This window comes from Globicephala melas, unplaced genomic scaffold (genome assembly GCF_963455315.2).
Source record: "Globicephala melas unplaced genomic scaffold, mGloMel1.2 SCAFFOLD_362, whole genome shotgun sequence".
Classification (NCBI taxonomy): domain Eukaryota; kingdom Metazoa; phylum Chordata; class Mammalia; order Artiodactyla; family Delphinidae; genus Globicephala; species Globicephala melas.
This window is the reverse complement of record NW_027207531.1, coordinates 122,890-135,446: the sequence shown is the minus strand read 5'-3', so window position 1 is coordinate 135,446 and position 12,557 is coordinate 122,890. Positions and strand designations below refer to the sequence as shown.

At 67.0% G+C, this 12,557-nt stretch overlaps 5 non-coding genes across 5 annotated transcripts; all 5 read left to right on the top strand.

Moving 5' to 3' along the window:
- The first annotated feature begins 1,271 nt into the window (after nt 1-1,271).
- On the top strand, nt 1,272-1,390 carry LOC132595792 (5S ribosomal RNA). The gene has a single exon (XR_009561901.1). It is a non-coding gene; the product is annotated as a 5S ribosomal RNA (ribosomal RNA).
- A 2,696-nt stretch (nt 1,391-4,086) lies between these two features.
- LOC132595791 (5S ribosomal RNA) lies at nt 4,087-4,205 on the top strand. The gene has a single exon (XR_009561900.1). It is a non-coding gene; the product is annotated as a 5S ribosomal RNA (ribosomal RNA).
- A 932-nt stretch (nt 4,206-5,137) lies between these two features.
- LOC132595790 (5S ribosomal RNA) lies at nt 5,138-5,256 on the top strand. The gene has a single exon (XR_009561899.1). It is a non-coding gene; the product is annotated as a 5S ribosomal RNA (ribosomal RNA).
- A 2,696-nt stretch (nt 5,257-7,952) lies between these two features.
- Nucleotides 7,953-8,071, top strand: LOC132595789 (5S ribosomal RNA). The gene has a single exon (XR_009561898.1). It is a non-coding gene; the product is annotated as a 5S ribosomal RNA (ribosomal RNA).
- A 2,696-nt stretch (nt 8,072-10,767) lies between these two features.
- LOC132595788 (5S ribosomal RNA) lies at nt 10,768-10,886 on the top strand. Its single transcript, XR_009561897.1, has one exon. It is a non-coding gene; the product is annotated as a 5S ribosomal RNA (ribosomal RNA).
- Nucleotides 10,887-12,557: the final 1,671 nt, after the last annotated feature.

Here is a 12,557-nt window from a genome sequence, read left to right as displayed (position 1 = left end):
TGCCCCCATTTGCTGCTGGTAAGTTCACTTTCCCAGTCTGGCTCCCGTGCAGAGAGGGCCTGGAGGCCGAGGTGGAAGGTAGCAGCGAGTTGGCCCGCGCTTGGCCCTCCTGCGGTTGCCGCTTCAGCACCAGACTGTCATACACCTGGTAGTTGGCATTGCCTCCCGGGTTCCGGCTGAGTGGCATGAAGGTGGGCGGGGGTGGAGGGTGCTCGGTAGCCTGGACGTCGGGCAGGAGGTGAGAGGGGCGGAGGAGCAGCGCTGAGCTGGGAGCCGGGGCCCGCTGGTCCAAGGCCTCGGCCAGTACCGTGAGGGAGGCGGAGGTGGCCACAGGGCGCCGCAAGGGCAGGATCTCAGCCCATTCGGCCGCCGGGTGCCGCACCTCGTGGGGATCGCGGGAGTAATCCAAGTGTCCCGTGGAGGGATGCAGGCTGCGGTTGGACTCGCTGTGAGCACAGCTGGGGAGGCTACGTCTGTGGGCCGGTGGGGTGTCGCGCTACCAGGCGTCGGGCCGGTAGACCCGAGGCAACAGAGCGGATGGAGGCTCAGAGCCCTCCAGACCCAGACTCCGCCATGGGCCCAGTTGCCGTCCTTTCGGCCCGCGAGCCCCTCGACCTGCACCTGGCCGCCCCCACCGGCGCCCAGCCCCGGCGCCGCCACCTGTGTGCCGGTATGTCCCTCCACAGCTCCCTCCGTCAAAAGCCCCCCCCCACCCCGCCCCTCTGGCGTGTCACCGCGGCCGGGTGCGGGAGCGGGATCGAGGGCAGGGGCCGCTTCCCCGGGCCTGCCGGCCACCAGGGGCGGGGTCCTGAGCTCGGCGGGGGGTGTGGGGGCAAGGGTGGCCTTGCCGGGGCTGAGGGGCCGTGGCGACTCAATGGTGGCTCCCGGTGGCTTCGGGCCAGCTGCTGTCGGGCAGGAGGGCCGGCCCGGGCTGCGGCCGGGCTGCGCCTAGGGCCGCGTGGGCGGGCAGGGCCGATGCCCAAGGGACCGCGGGCCCCGGGCCCTGAAGCCTCCGGGGCCACGTCCCTGTGAGCGACGTGCGGGATCTTGGGCGGGGCGCCAAGCGCCGAAGGGTTTGCTGGGTCACGGCCGCCCTGGGCTGGGAGGTGGTCGCCAAACCCTCCGCCGCCGCCCGATACCCGAGACCTCCGTTGCCCCTGCCTGGGCGGGCGAGGGGGCCCTGCCGGGGCGGGCCGGCCGCCAGGCTGGCGTTAAGGCGCCAGCGCCAGCGAAACTGGGCCTCAAGAGGCCGCCCGCGGCCCCCCGCCCCCGTCTACGGCCATACCACCCTGAACGCGCCCGATCTCGTCTGATCTCGGAAGCTAAGCAGGGTCGGGCCTGGTTAGTACTTGGATGGGAGACCGCCTGGGAATACCGGGTGCTGTAGGCTTTTTGCCTCCCGCTCCGCCCGCCTTCTCCTTTACTCGCCCGCGGCGGGGGGGCCGCCGGCTCCGCCCCCGCCGAGCCCCGCTGCAGGCAGTAGTCAAGGTGGGTTTACCTGCCCGAGCAGGAAGCTTGGGCGATGGCAGAAGTGGGAAGAAACTCTTGAGCACAGGTTCTTGGGATCCACGGAGCAGCGCATGCACATGCGATGGGTGCCTACACAGCTGGCTTGCTTGTCTGTGGGGAAAGGCGAGATGGGTCAGGGCCTGGGTTCCTGAGGGGCTGAGAATCAAGGCAGGGATAGAAGAAAGGGGACAGGCCCACATCCCCTGAACCCACGCCGGCGCCCACTCACCTTTGTGGAAAATACGATTGAAAAGTGCCCGCAAGAATCTCTTCAGATGCCTCCAGAGTTGAGGCAAGAAGGGGAGGGGGGAGGCCGGGAGCAGGGTGAGCCCTGAAATCCAACCCTTGTCCCGGTCACACCCCAGCAGCCCTCCCACCTCAGCCCCTTCAAGACCCCAGGGCTCCCCCAACCGCGCTGCACAGATCCTGCCCTGACCATAGTCACCATGTTGATCCCCACGTTGAGCAAGATGAAGCTGACCGGGATCAGAAGAATTGAGTATCCTTGCTCCTGGCATTTCCTGGGGATGGGGCCAGTGAACGGCTCGGCTCGGTAGTAGTTTCGCTCACCCATGGCCGTTGGTCCCAGGACTGCCTGGGCCCTCTGCCCTCCAGTTTTAACTGGGAGCCAGACTGGGTCATAATGGGGCAGGTGGTGAGGTCACAGTGAGGGAGGGGGATGAAAAGGAGGGCCCAGAGTGGCATTCCCTGGTAACCAGGGTCAGGTAAGCTGAGCCTGGACAGTCAAACAGGGCCCGGTGGCCGGCATACATCCCCTCGAGCGGTCATTCATTCGCTCACCGCCCGCTGACTCACTTGTTCAAATGACACATTGCGTCTCTTGGCCCCTCTTGAGACTAGGAAGACCTTGGCCTCAGAGGCCTGCTGAAGGCCTGGCTGGAGTCCAGAGCCTCAGCCTTCTTCATGCCCTTCACTGGGCCTGGAGCTGGACCTGCCCAGATGTGGAACCTCCCAGTTTGGAAGCAACTTCTTGTATGAGGCTCTCTGTGGACAGGGACAGCTGAGACACAGAGGAGGTGCCCAGAGACCAGGGGTTTGGAGTCTGCAGCTGCAGATGTACTTAGTGCATGGTATAGGACCAGGAGGGGCCTGCTGGCAGAACTGTGGCCACTAAACCAAAGGGACCCTCAGGCCAAGAAGGGGACACTGGCTTCTTATTGCAGGAAGCCAAGCGCAGGGACCCAGGCTGGCAGAAGGAGTGGCGCTTCCAAGCCACAGACCACCAATGTTTCCTGGACTCTGGCGCTCTTTATTCCTCTCTCCATGCCCTGCCGCCCCCTGCCCCTGCCCCCACTTGCTGCTGGTAAGTTCATTTTCCCAGTCTGGCTCCCGTGCAGAGAGGGCCTGGAGGCCGAGGTGGAAGGTAGCAGCGAGTTGGCCCGCGCTTGGCCCTCCTGCGGTTGCCGCTTCAGCACCAGACTGTCATACACCTGGTAGTTGGCATTGCCTCCCGGGTTCCGGCTGAGTGGCATGAAGGTGGGCGGGGGTGGAGGGTGCTCGGTAGCCTGGACGTCGGGCAGGAGGTGAGAGGGGCGGAGGAGCAGCGCTGAGCTGGGAGCCGGGGCCCGCTGGTCCGAGGCCTCGGCCAGTACCGTGAGGGAGGCGGAGGTGGCCACAGGGCGCCGCAAGGGCAGGATCTCAGCCCATTCGGCCGCCGGGTGCCGCACCTCGTGGGGATCGCGGGAGTAATCCAAGTGTCCCGTGGAGGGATGCAGGCTGCGGTTGGACTCGCTGTGAGCACAGCTGGGGAGGCTACGTCTCTGGGCCGGTGGGGTGTCGCGCTACCAGGCGTCGGGCCGGTAGACCCGAGGCAACAGAGCGGATGGAGGCTCAGAGCCCTCCAGACCCAGACTCCGCCATGGGCCCAGTTGCCGTCCTTTCGGCCCGCGAGCCCCTCGACCTGCACCTGGCCGCCCCCACCGGCGCCCAGCCCCGGCGCCGCCACCTGTGTGCCGGTGTGTCCCTCCACAGCTCCCTCCGTCAAAAGCCCCCCCCCACCCCGCCCCTCTGGCGTGTCACCGCGGCCGGGTGCGGGAGCGGGATCGAGGGCAGGGGCCGCTTCCCCGGGCCTGCCGGCCACCAGGGGCGGGGTCCTGAGCTCGGCGGGGGGTGTGGGGGCAAGGGTGGCCTTGCCGGGGCTGAGGGGCCGTGGCGACTCAATGGTGGCTCCCGGTGGCTTCGGGCCAGCTGCTGTCGGGCAGGAGGGCCGGCCCGGGCTGCGGCCGGGCTGCGCCTAGGGCCGCGTGGGCGGGCAGGGCCGATGCCCAAGGGACCGCGGGCCCCGGGCCCTGAAGCCTCCGGGGCCACGTCCCTGTGAGCGACGTGCGGGATCTTGGGCGGGGCGCCAAGCGCCGAAGGGTTTGCTGGGTCACGGCCGCCCTGGGCTGGGAGGTGGTCGCCAAACCCTCCGCCGCCGCCCGATACCCGAGACCTCCGTTGCCCCTGCCTGGGCGGGCGAGGGGGCCCTGCCGGGGCGGGCCGGCCGCCAGGCTGGCGTTAAGGCGCCAGCGCCAGCGAAACTGGGCCTCAAGAGGCCGCCCGCGGCCCCCCGCCCCCGTCTACGGCCATACCACCCTGAACGCGCCCGATCTCGTCTGATCTCGGAAGCTAAGCAGGGTCGGGCCTGGTTAGTACTTGGATGGGAGACCGCCTGGGAATACCGGGTGCTGTAGGCTTTTTGCCTCCCGCTCCGCCCGCCTTCTCCTTTACTCGCCCGCGGCGGGGGCCGCCGGCTCCGCCCCCGCCGGGCCCCGCTGCAGGCCCCACCTCCTCAGGCCCCTCCCACCACGGCGCGCGCCGGCGGGGTCGCTCCCCGCCGGCCCGGCCGGCCAGGCGGCCAGAAGGCGGCCCTGGAAGGCAGGCGCACCCCAGACGCTCCCGGGGTGGCTGGCCCGGACCCAGACTCCGCCGCGGGCCCAGTTGCCGTCCTTTCGGCCCGCGAGCCCCTCGACCTGCACCTGGCCGCCCCCACCGGCGCCCAGCCCCGGCGCCGCCACCTGTGTGCCGGTGTGTCCCTCCACAGCTCCCTCCGACAAAAGCCCCCCCCCACCCCGCCCCTCTGGCGTGTCACCGCGGCCGGGTGCGGGAGCGGGATCGAGGGCAGGGGCCGCTTCCCCGGGCCTGCCGGCCACCAGGGGCGGGGTCCTGAGCTCGGCGTGGGGTGTGGGGGCAAGGGTGGCCTTGCCGGGGCTGAGGGGCCGTGGCGACTCAATGGTGGCTCCCGGTGGCTTCGGGCCAGCTGCTGTCGGGCAGGAGGGCCGGCCCGGGCTGCGGCCGGGCTGCGCCTAGGGCCGCGTGGGCGGGCAGGGCCGATGCCCAAGGGACCGCGGGCCCCGGGCCCTGAAGCCTCCGGGGCCACGTCCCTGTGAGCGACGTGCGGGATCTTGGGCGGGGCGCCAAGCGCCGAAGGGTTTGCTGGGTCACGGCCGCCCTGGGCTGGGAGGTGGTCGCCAAACCCTCCGCCGCCGCCCGATACCCGAGACCTCCGTTGCCCCTGCCTGGGCGGGCGAGGGGGCCCTGCCGGGGCGGGCCGGCCGCCAGGCTGGCGTTAAGGCGCCAGCGCCAGCGAAACTGGGCCTCAAGAGGCCGCCCGCGGCCCCCCGCCCCCGTCTACGGCCATACCACCCTGAACGCGCCCGATCTCGTCTGATCTCGGAAGCTAAGCAGGGTCGGGCCTGGTTAGTACTTGGATGGGAGACCGCCTGGGAATACCGGGTGCTGTAGGCTTTTTGCCTCCCGCTCCGCCCGCCTTCTCCTTTACTCGCCCGCGGCGGGGGGGCCGCCGGCTCCGCCCCCGCCGAGCCCCGCTGCAGGCAGTAGTCAAGGTGGGTTTACCTGCCCGAGCAGGAAGCTTGGGCGATGGCAGAAGTGGGAAGAAACTCTTGAGCACAGGTTCTTGGGATCCACGGAGCAGCGCATGCACATGCGATGGGTGCCTACACAGCTGGCTTGCTTGTCTGTGGGGAAAGGCGAGATGGGTCAGGGCCTGGGTTCCTGAGGGGCTGAGAATCAAAGCAGGGATAGAAGAAAGGGGACAGGCCCACATCCCCTGAACCCACGCCGGCGCCCACTCACCTTTGTGGAAAATACGATTGAAAAGTGCCCGCAAGAATCTCTTCAGATGCCTCCAGAGTTGAGGCAAGAAGGGGAGGGGGGAGGCCGGGAGCAGGGTGAGCCCTGAAATCCAACCCTTGTCCCGGTCACACCCCAGCAGCCCTCCCACCTCAGCCCCTTCAAGACCCCAGGGCTCCCCCAACCGCGCTGCACAGATCCTGCCCTGACCATAGTCACCATGTTGATCCCCACGTTGAGCAAGATGAAGCTGACCGGGATCAGAAGAATTGAGTATCCTTGCTCCTGGCATTTCCTGGGGATGGGGCCAGTGAACGGCTCGGCTCGGTAGTAGTTTCGCTCACCCATGGCCGTTGGTCCCAGGACTGCCTGGGCCCTCTGCCCTCCAGTTTTAACTGGGAGCCAGACTGGGTCATAATGGGGCAGGTGGTGAGGTCACAGTGAGGGAGGGGGATGAAAAGGAGGGCCCAGAGTGGCATTCCCTGGTAACCAGGGTCAGGTAAGCTGAGCCTGGACAGTCAAACAGGGCCCGGTGGCCGGCATACATCCCCTCGAGCGGTCATTCATTCGCTCACCGCCCGCTGACTCACTTGTTCAAATGACACATTGCGTCTCTTGGCCCCTCTTGAGACTAGGAAGACCTTGGCCTCAGAGGCCTGCTGAAGGCCTGGCTGGAGTCCAGAGCCTCAGCCTTCTTCATGCCCTTCACTGGGCCTGGAGCTGGACCTGCCCAGATGTGGAACCTCCCAGTTTGGAAGCAACTTCTTGTATGAGGCTCTCTGTGGACAGGGACAGCTGAGACACAGAGGAGGTGCCCAGAGACCAGGGGTTTGGAGTCTGCAGCTGCAGATGTACTTAGTGCATGGTATAGGACCAGGAGGGGCCTGCTGGCAGAACTGTGGCCACTAAACCAAAGGGACCCTCAGGCCAAGAAGGGGACACTGGCTTCTTATTGCAGGAAGCCAAGCGCAGGGACCCAGGCTGGCAGAAGGAGTGGTGCTTCCAAGCCACAGACCACCAATGTTTCCTGGACTCTGGCGCTCTTTATTCCTCTCTCCATGCCCTGCCGCCCCCTGCCCCTGCCCCCATTTGCTGCTGGTAAGTTCACTTTCCCAGTCTGGCTCCCGTGCAGAGAGGGCCTGGAGGCCGAGGTGGAAGGTAGCAGCGAGTTGGCCCGCGCTTGGCCCTCCTGCGGTTGCCGCTTCAGCACCAGACTGTCATACACCTGGTAGTTGGCATTGCCTCCCGGGTTCCGGCTGAGTGGCATGAAGGTGGGCGGGGGTGGAGGGTGCTCGGTAGCCTGGACGTCGGGCAGGAGGTGAGAGGGGCGGAGGAGCAGCGCTGAGCTGGGAGCCGGGGCCCGCTGGTCCAAGGCCTCGGCCAGTACCGTGAGGGAGGCGGAGGTGGCCACAGGGCGCCGCAAGGGCAGGATCTCAGCCCATTCGGCCGCCGGGTGCCGCACCTCGTGGGGATCGCGGGAGTAATCCAAGTGTCCCGTGGAGGGATGCAGGCTGCGGTTGGACTCGCTGTGAGCACAGCTGGGGAGGCTACGTCTCTGGGCCGGTGGGGTGTCGCGCTACCAGGCGTCGGGCCGGTAGACCCGAGGCAACAGAGCGGATGGAGGCTCAGAGCCCTCCAGACCCAGACTCCGCCATGGGCCCAGTTGCCGTCCTTTCGGCCCGCGAGCCCCTCGACCTGCACCTGGCCGCCCCCACCGGCGCCCAGCCCCGGCGCCGCCACCTGTGTGCCGGTATGTCCCTCCACAGCTCCCTCCGTCAAAAGCCCCCCCCCACCCCGCCCCTCTGGCGTGTCACCGCGGCCGGGTGCGGGAGCGGGATCGAGGGCAGGGGCCGCTTCCCCGGGCCTGCCGGCCACCAGGGGCGGGGTCCTGAGCTCGGCGGGGGGTGTGGGGGCAAGGGTGGCCTTGCCGGGGCTGAGGGGCCGTGGCGACTCAATGGTGGCTCCCGGTGGCTTCGGGCCAGCTGCTGTCGGGCAGGAGGGCCGGCCCGGGCTGCGGCCGGGCTGCGCCTAGGGCCGCGTGGGCGGGCAGGGCCGATGCCCAAGGGACCGCGGGCCCCGGGCCCTGAAGCCTCCGGGGCCACGTCCCTGTGAGCGACGTGCGGGATCTTGGGCGGGGCGCCAAGCGCCGAAGGGTTTGCTGGGTCACGGCCGCCCTGGGCTGGGAGGTGGTCGCCAAACCCTCCGCCGCCGCCCGATACCCGAGACCTCCGTTGCCCCTGCCTGGGCGGGCGAGGGGGCCCTGCCGGGGCGGGCCGGCCGCCAGGCTGGCGTTAAGGCGCCAGCGCCAGCGAAACTGGGCCTCAAGAGGCCGCCCGCGGCCCCCCGCCCCCGTCTACGGCCATACCACCCTGAACGCGCCCGATCTCGTCTGATCTCGGAAGCTAAGCAGGGTCGGGCCTGGTTAGTACTTGGATGGGAGACCGCCTGGGAATACCGGGTGCTGTAGGCTTTTTGCCTCCCGCTCCGCCCGCCTTCTCCTTTACTCGCCCGCGGCGGGGGGGCCGCCGGCTCCGCCCCCGCCGAGCCCCGCTGCAGGCAGTAGTCAAGGTGGGTTTACCTGCCCGAGCAGGAAGCTTGGGCGATGGCAGAAGTGGGAAGAAACTCTTGAGCACAGGTTCTTGGGATCCACGGAGCAGCGCATGCACATGCGATGGGTGCCTACACAGCTGGCTTGCTTGTCTGTGGGGAAAGGCGAGATGGGTCAGGGCCTGGGTTCCTGAGGGGCTGAGAATCAAAGCAGGGATAGAAGAAAGGGGACAGGCCCACATCCCCTGAACCCACGCCGGCGCCCACTCACCTTTGTGGAAAATACGATTGAAAAGTGCCCGCAAGAATCTCTTCAGATGCCTCCAGAGTTGAGGCAAGAAGGGGAGGGGGGAGGCCGGGAGCAGGGTGAGCCCTGAAATCCAACCCTTGTCCCGGTCACACCCCAGCAGCCCTCCCACCTCAGCCCCTTCAAGACCCCAGGGCTCCCCCAACCGCGCTGCACAGATCCTGCCCTGACCATAGTCACCATGTTGATCCCCACGTTGAGCAAGATGAAGCTGACCGGGATCAGAAGAATTGAGTATCCTTGCTCCTGGCATTTCCTGGGGATGGGGCCAGTGAACGGCTCGGCTCGGTAGTAGTTTCGCTCACCCATGGCCGTTGGTCCCAGGACTGCCTGGGCCCTCTGCCCTCCAGTTTTAACTGGGAGCCAGACTGGGTCATAATGGGGCAGGTGGTGAGGTCACAGTGAGGGAGGGGGATGAAAAGGAGGGCCCAGAGTGGCATTCCCTGGTAACCAGGGTCAGGTAAGCTGAGCCTGGACAGTCAAACAGGGCCCGGTGGCCGGCATACATCCCCTCGAGCGGTCATTCATTCGCTCACCGCCCGCTGACTCACTTGTTCAAATGACACATTGCGTCTCTTGGCCCCTCTTGAGACTAGGAAGACCTTGGCCTCAGAGGCCTGCTGAAGGCCTGGCTGGAGTCCAGAGCCTCAGCCTTCTTCATGCCCTTCACTGGGCCTGGAGCTGGACCTGCCCAGATGTGGAACCTCCCAGTTTGGAAGCAACTTCTTGTATGAGGCTCTCTGTGGACAGGGACAGCTGAGACACAGAGGAGGTGCCCAGAGACCAGGGGTTTGGAGTCTGCAGCTGCAGATGTACTTAGTGCATGGTATAGGACCAGGAGGGGCCTGCTGGCAGAACTGTGGCCACTAAACCAAAGGGACCCTCAGGCCAAGAAGGGGACACTGGCTTCTTATTGCAGGAAGCCAAGCGCAGGGACCCAGGCTGGCAGAAGGAGTGGTGCTTCCAAGCCACAGACCACCAATGTTTCCTGGACTCTGGCGCTCTTTATTCCTCTCTCCATGCCCTGCCGCCCCCTGCCCCTGCCCCCACTTGCTGCTGGTAAGTTCACTTTCCCAGTCTGGCTCCCGTGCAGAGAGGGCCTGGAGGCCGAGGTGGAAGGTAGCAGCGAGTTGGCCCGCGCTTGGCCCTCCTGCGGTTGCCGCTTCAGCACCAGACTGTCATACACCTGGTAGTTGGCATTGCCTCCCGGGTTCCGGCTGAGTGGCATGAAGGTGGGCGGGGGTGGAGTGTGCTCGGTAGCCTGGACGTCGGGCAGGAGGTGAGAGGGGCGGAGGAGCAGCGCTGAGCTGGGAGCCGGGGCCCGCTGGTCCAAGGCCTCGGCCAGTACCGTGAGGGAGGCGGAGGTGGCCACAGGGCGCCGCAAGGGCAGGATCTCAGCCCATTCGGCCGCCGGGTGCCGCACCTCGTGGGGATCGCGGGAGTAATCCAAGTGTCCCGTGGAGGGATGCAGGCTGCGGTTGGACTCGCTGTGAGCACAGCTGGGGAGGCTACGTCTGTGGGCCGGTGGGGTGTCGCGCTACCAGGCGTCGGGCCGGTAGACCCGAGGCAACAGAGCGGATGGAGGCTCAGAGCCCTCCAGACCCAGACTCCGCCATGGGCCCAGTTGCCGTCCTTTCGGCCCGCGAGCCCCTCGACCTGCACCTGGCCGCCCCCACCGGCGCCCAGCCCCGGCGCCGCCACCTGTGTGCCGGTATGTCCCTCCACAGCTCCCTCCGTCAAAAGCCCCCCCCCACCCCGCCCCTCTGGCGTGTCACCGCGGCCGGGTGCGGGAGCGGGATCGAGGGCAGGGGCCGCTTCCCCGGGCCTGCCGGCCACCAGGGGCGGGGTCCTGAGCTCGGCGGGGGGTGTGGGGGCAAGGGTGGCCTTGCCGGGGCTGAGGGGCCGTGGCGACTCAATGGTGGCTCCCGGTGGCTTCGGGCCAGCTGCTGTCGGGCAGGAGGGCCGGCCCGGGCTGCGGCCGGGCTGCGCCTAGGGCCGCGTGGGCGGGCAGGGCCGATGCCCAAGGGACCGCGGGCCCCGGGCCCTGAAGCCTCCGGGGCCACGTCCCTGTGAGCGACGTGCGGGATCTTGGGCGGGGCGCCAAGCGCCGAAGGGTTTGCTGGGTCACGGCCGCCCTGGGCTGGGAGGTGGTCGCCAAACCCTCCGCCGCCGCCCGATACCCGAGACCTCCGTTGCCCCTGCCTGGGCGGGCGAGGGGGCCCTGCCGGGGCGGGCCGGCCGCCAGGCTGGCGTTAAGGCGCCAGCGCCAGCGAAACTGGGCCTCAAGAGGCCGCCCGCGGCCCCCCGCCCCCGTCTACGGCCATACCACCCTGAACGCGCCCGATCTCGTCTGATCTCGGAAGCTAAGCAGGGTCGGGCCTGGTTAGTACTTGGATGGGAGACCGCCTGGGAATACCGGGTGCTGTAGGCTTTTTGCCTCCCGCTCCGCCCGCCTTCTCCTTTACTCGCCCGCGGCGGGGGGGCCGCCGGCTCCGCCCCCGCCGAGCCCCGCTGCAGGCAGTAGTCAAGGTGGGTTTACCTGCCCGAGCAGGAAGCTTGGGCGATGGCAGAAGTGGGAAGAAACTCTTGAGCACAGGTTCTTGGGATCCACGGAGCAGCGCATGCACATGCGATGGGTGCCTACACAGCTGGCTTGCTTGTCTGTGGGGAAAGGCGAGATGGGTCAGGGCCTGGGTTCCTGAGGGGCTGAGAATCAAGGCAGGGATAGAAGAAAGGGGACAGGCCCACATCCCCTGAACCCACGCCGGCGCCCACTCACCTTTGTGGAAAATACGATTGAAAAGTGCCCGCAAGAATCTCTTCAGATGCCTCCAGAGTTGAGGGAAGAAGGGGAGGGGGGAGGCCGGGAGCAGGGTGAGCCCTGAAATCCAACCCTTATCCCGGTCACACCCCAGCAGCCCTCCCACCTCAGCCCCTTCAAGACCCCAGGGCTCCCCCAACCGCGCTGCACAGATCCTGCCCTGACCATAGTCACCATGTTGATCCCCACGTTGAGCAAGATGAAGCTGACCGGGATCAGAAGAATTGAGTATCCTTGCTCCTGGCATTTCCTGGGGATGGGGCCAGTGAACGGCTCGGCTCGGTAGTAGTTTCGCTCACCCATGGCTGTTGGTCCCAGGACTGCCTGGGCCCTCTGCCCTCCAGTTTTAACTGGGAGCCAGACTGGGTCATAATGGGGCAGGTGGTGAGGTCACAGTGAGGGAGGGGGATGAAAAGGAGGGCCCAGAGTGGCATTCCCTGGTAACCAAGGTCAGGTAAGCTGAGCCTGGACAGTCAAACAGGGCCCGGTGGCCGGCATACATCCCCTCGAGTGGTCATTCATTCGCTCACCGCCCGCTGACTCACTTGTTCAAATGACACATTGCGTCTCTTGGCCCCTCTTGAGACTAGGAAGACCTTGGCCTCAGAGGCCTGCTGAAGGCCTGGCTGGAGTCCAGAGCCTCAGCCTTCTTCATGCCCTTCACTGGGCCTGGAGCTGGACCTGCCCAGATGTGGAACCTCCCAGTTTGGAAGCAACTTCTTGTATGAGGCTCTCTGTGGACAGGGACAGCTGAGACACAGAGGAGGTGCCCAGAGACCAGGGGTTTGGAGTCTGCAGCTGCAGATGTACTTAGTGCATGGTATAGGACCAGGAGGGGCCTGCTGGCAGAACTGTGGCCACTAAACCAAAGGGACCCTCAGGCCAAGAAGGGGACACTGGCTTCTTATTGCAGGAAGCCAAGCGCAGGGACCCAGGCTGGCAGAAGGAGTGGCGCTTCCAAGCCACAGACCACCAATGTTTCCTGGACTCTGGCGCTCTTTATTCCTCTCTCCATGCCCTGCCGCCCCCTGCCCCTGCCCCCACTTGCTGCTGGTAAGTTCATTTTCCCAGTCTGGCTCCCGTGCAGAGAGGGCCTGGAGGCCGAGGTGGAAGGTAGCAGCGAGTTGGCCCGCGCTTGGCCCTCCTGCGGTTGCCGCTTCAGCACCAGACTGTCATACACCTGGTAGTTGGCATTGCCTCCCGGGTTCCGGCTGAGTGGCATGAAGGTGGGCGGGGGTGGAGGGTGCTCGGTAGCCTGGACGTCGGGCAGGAGGTGAGAGG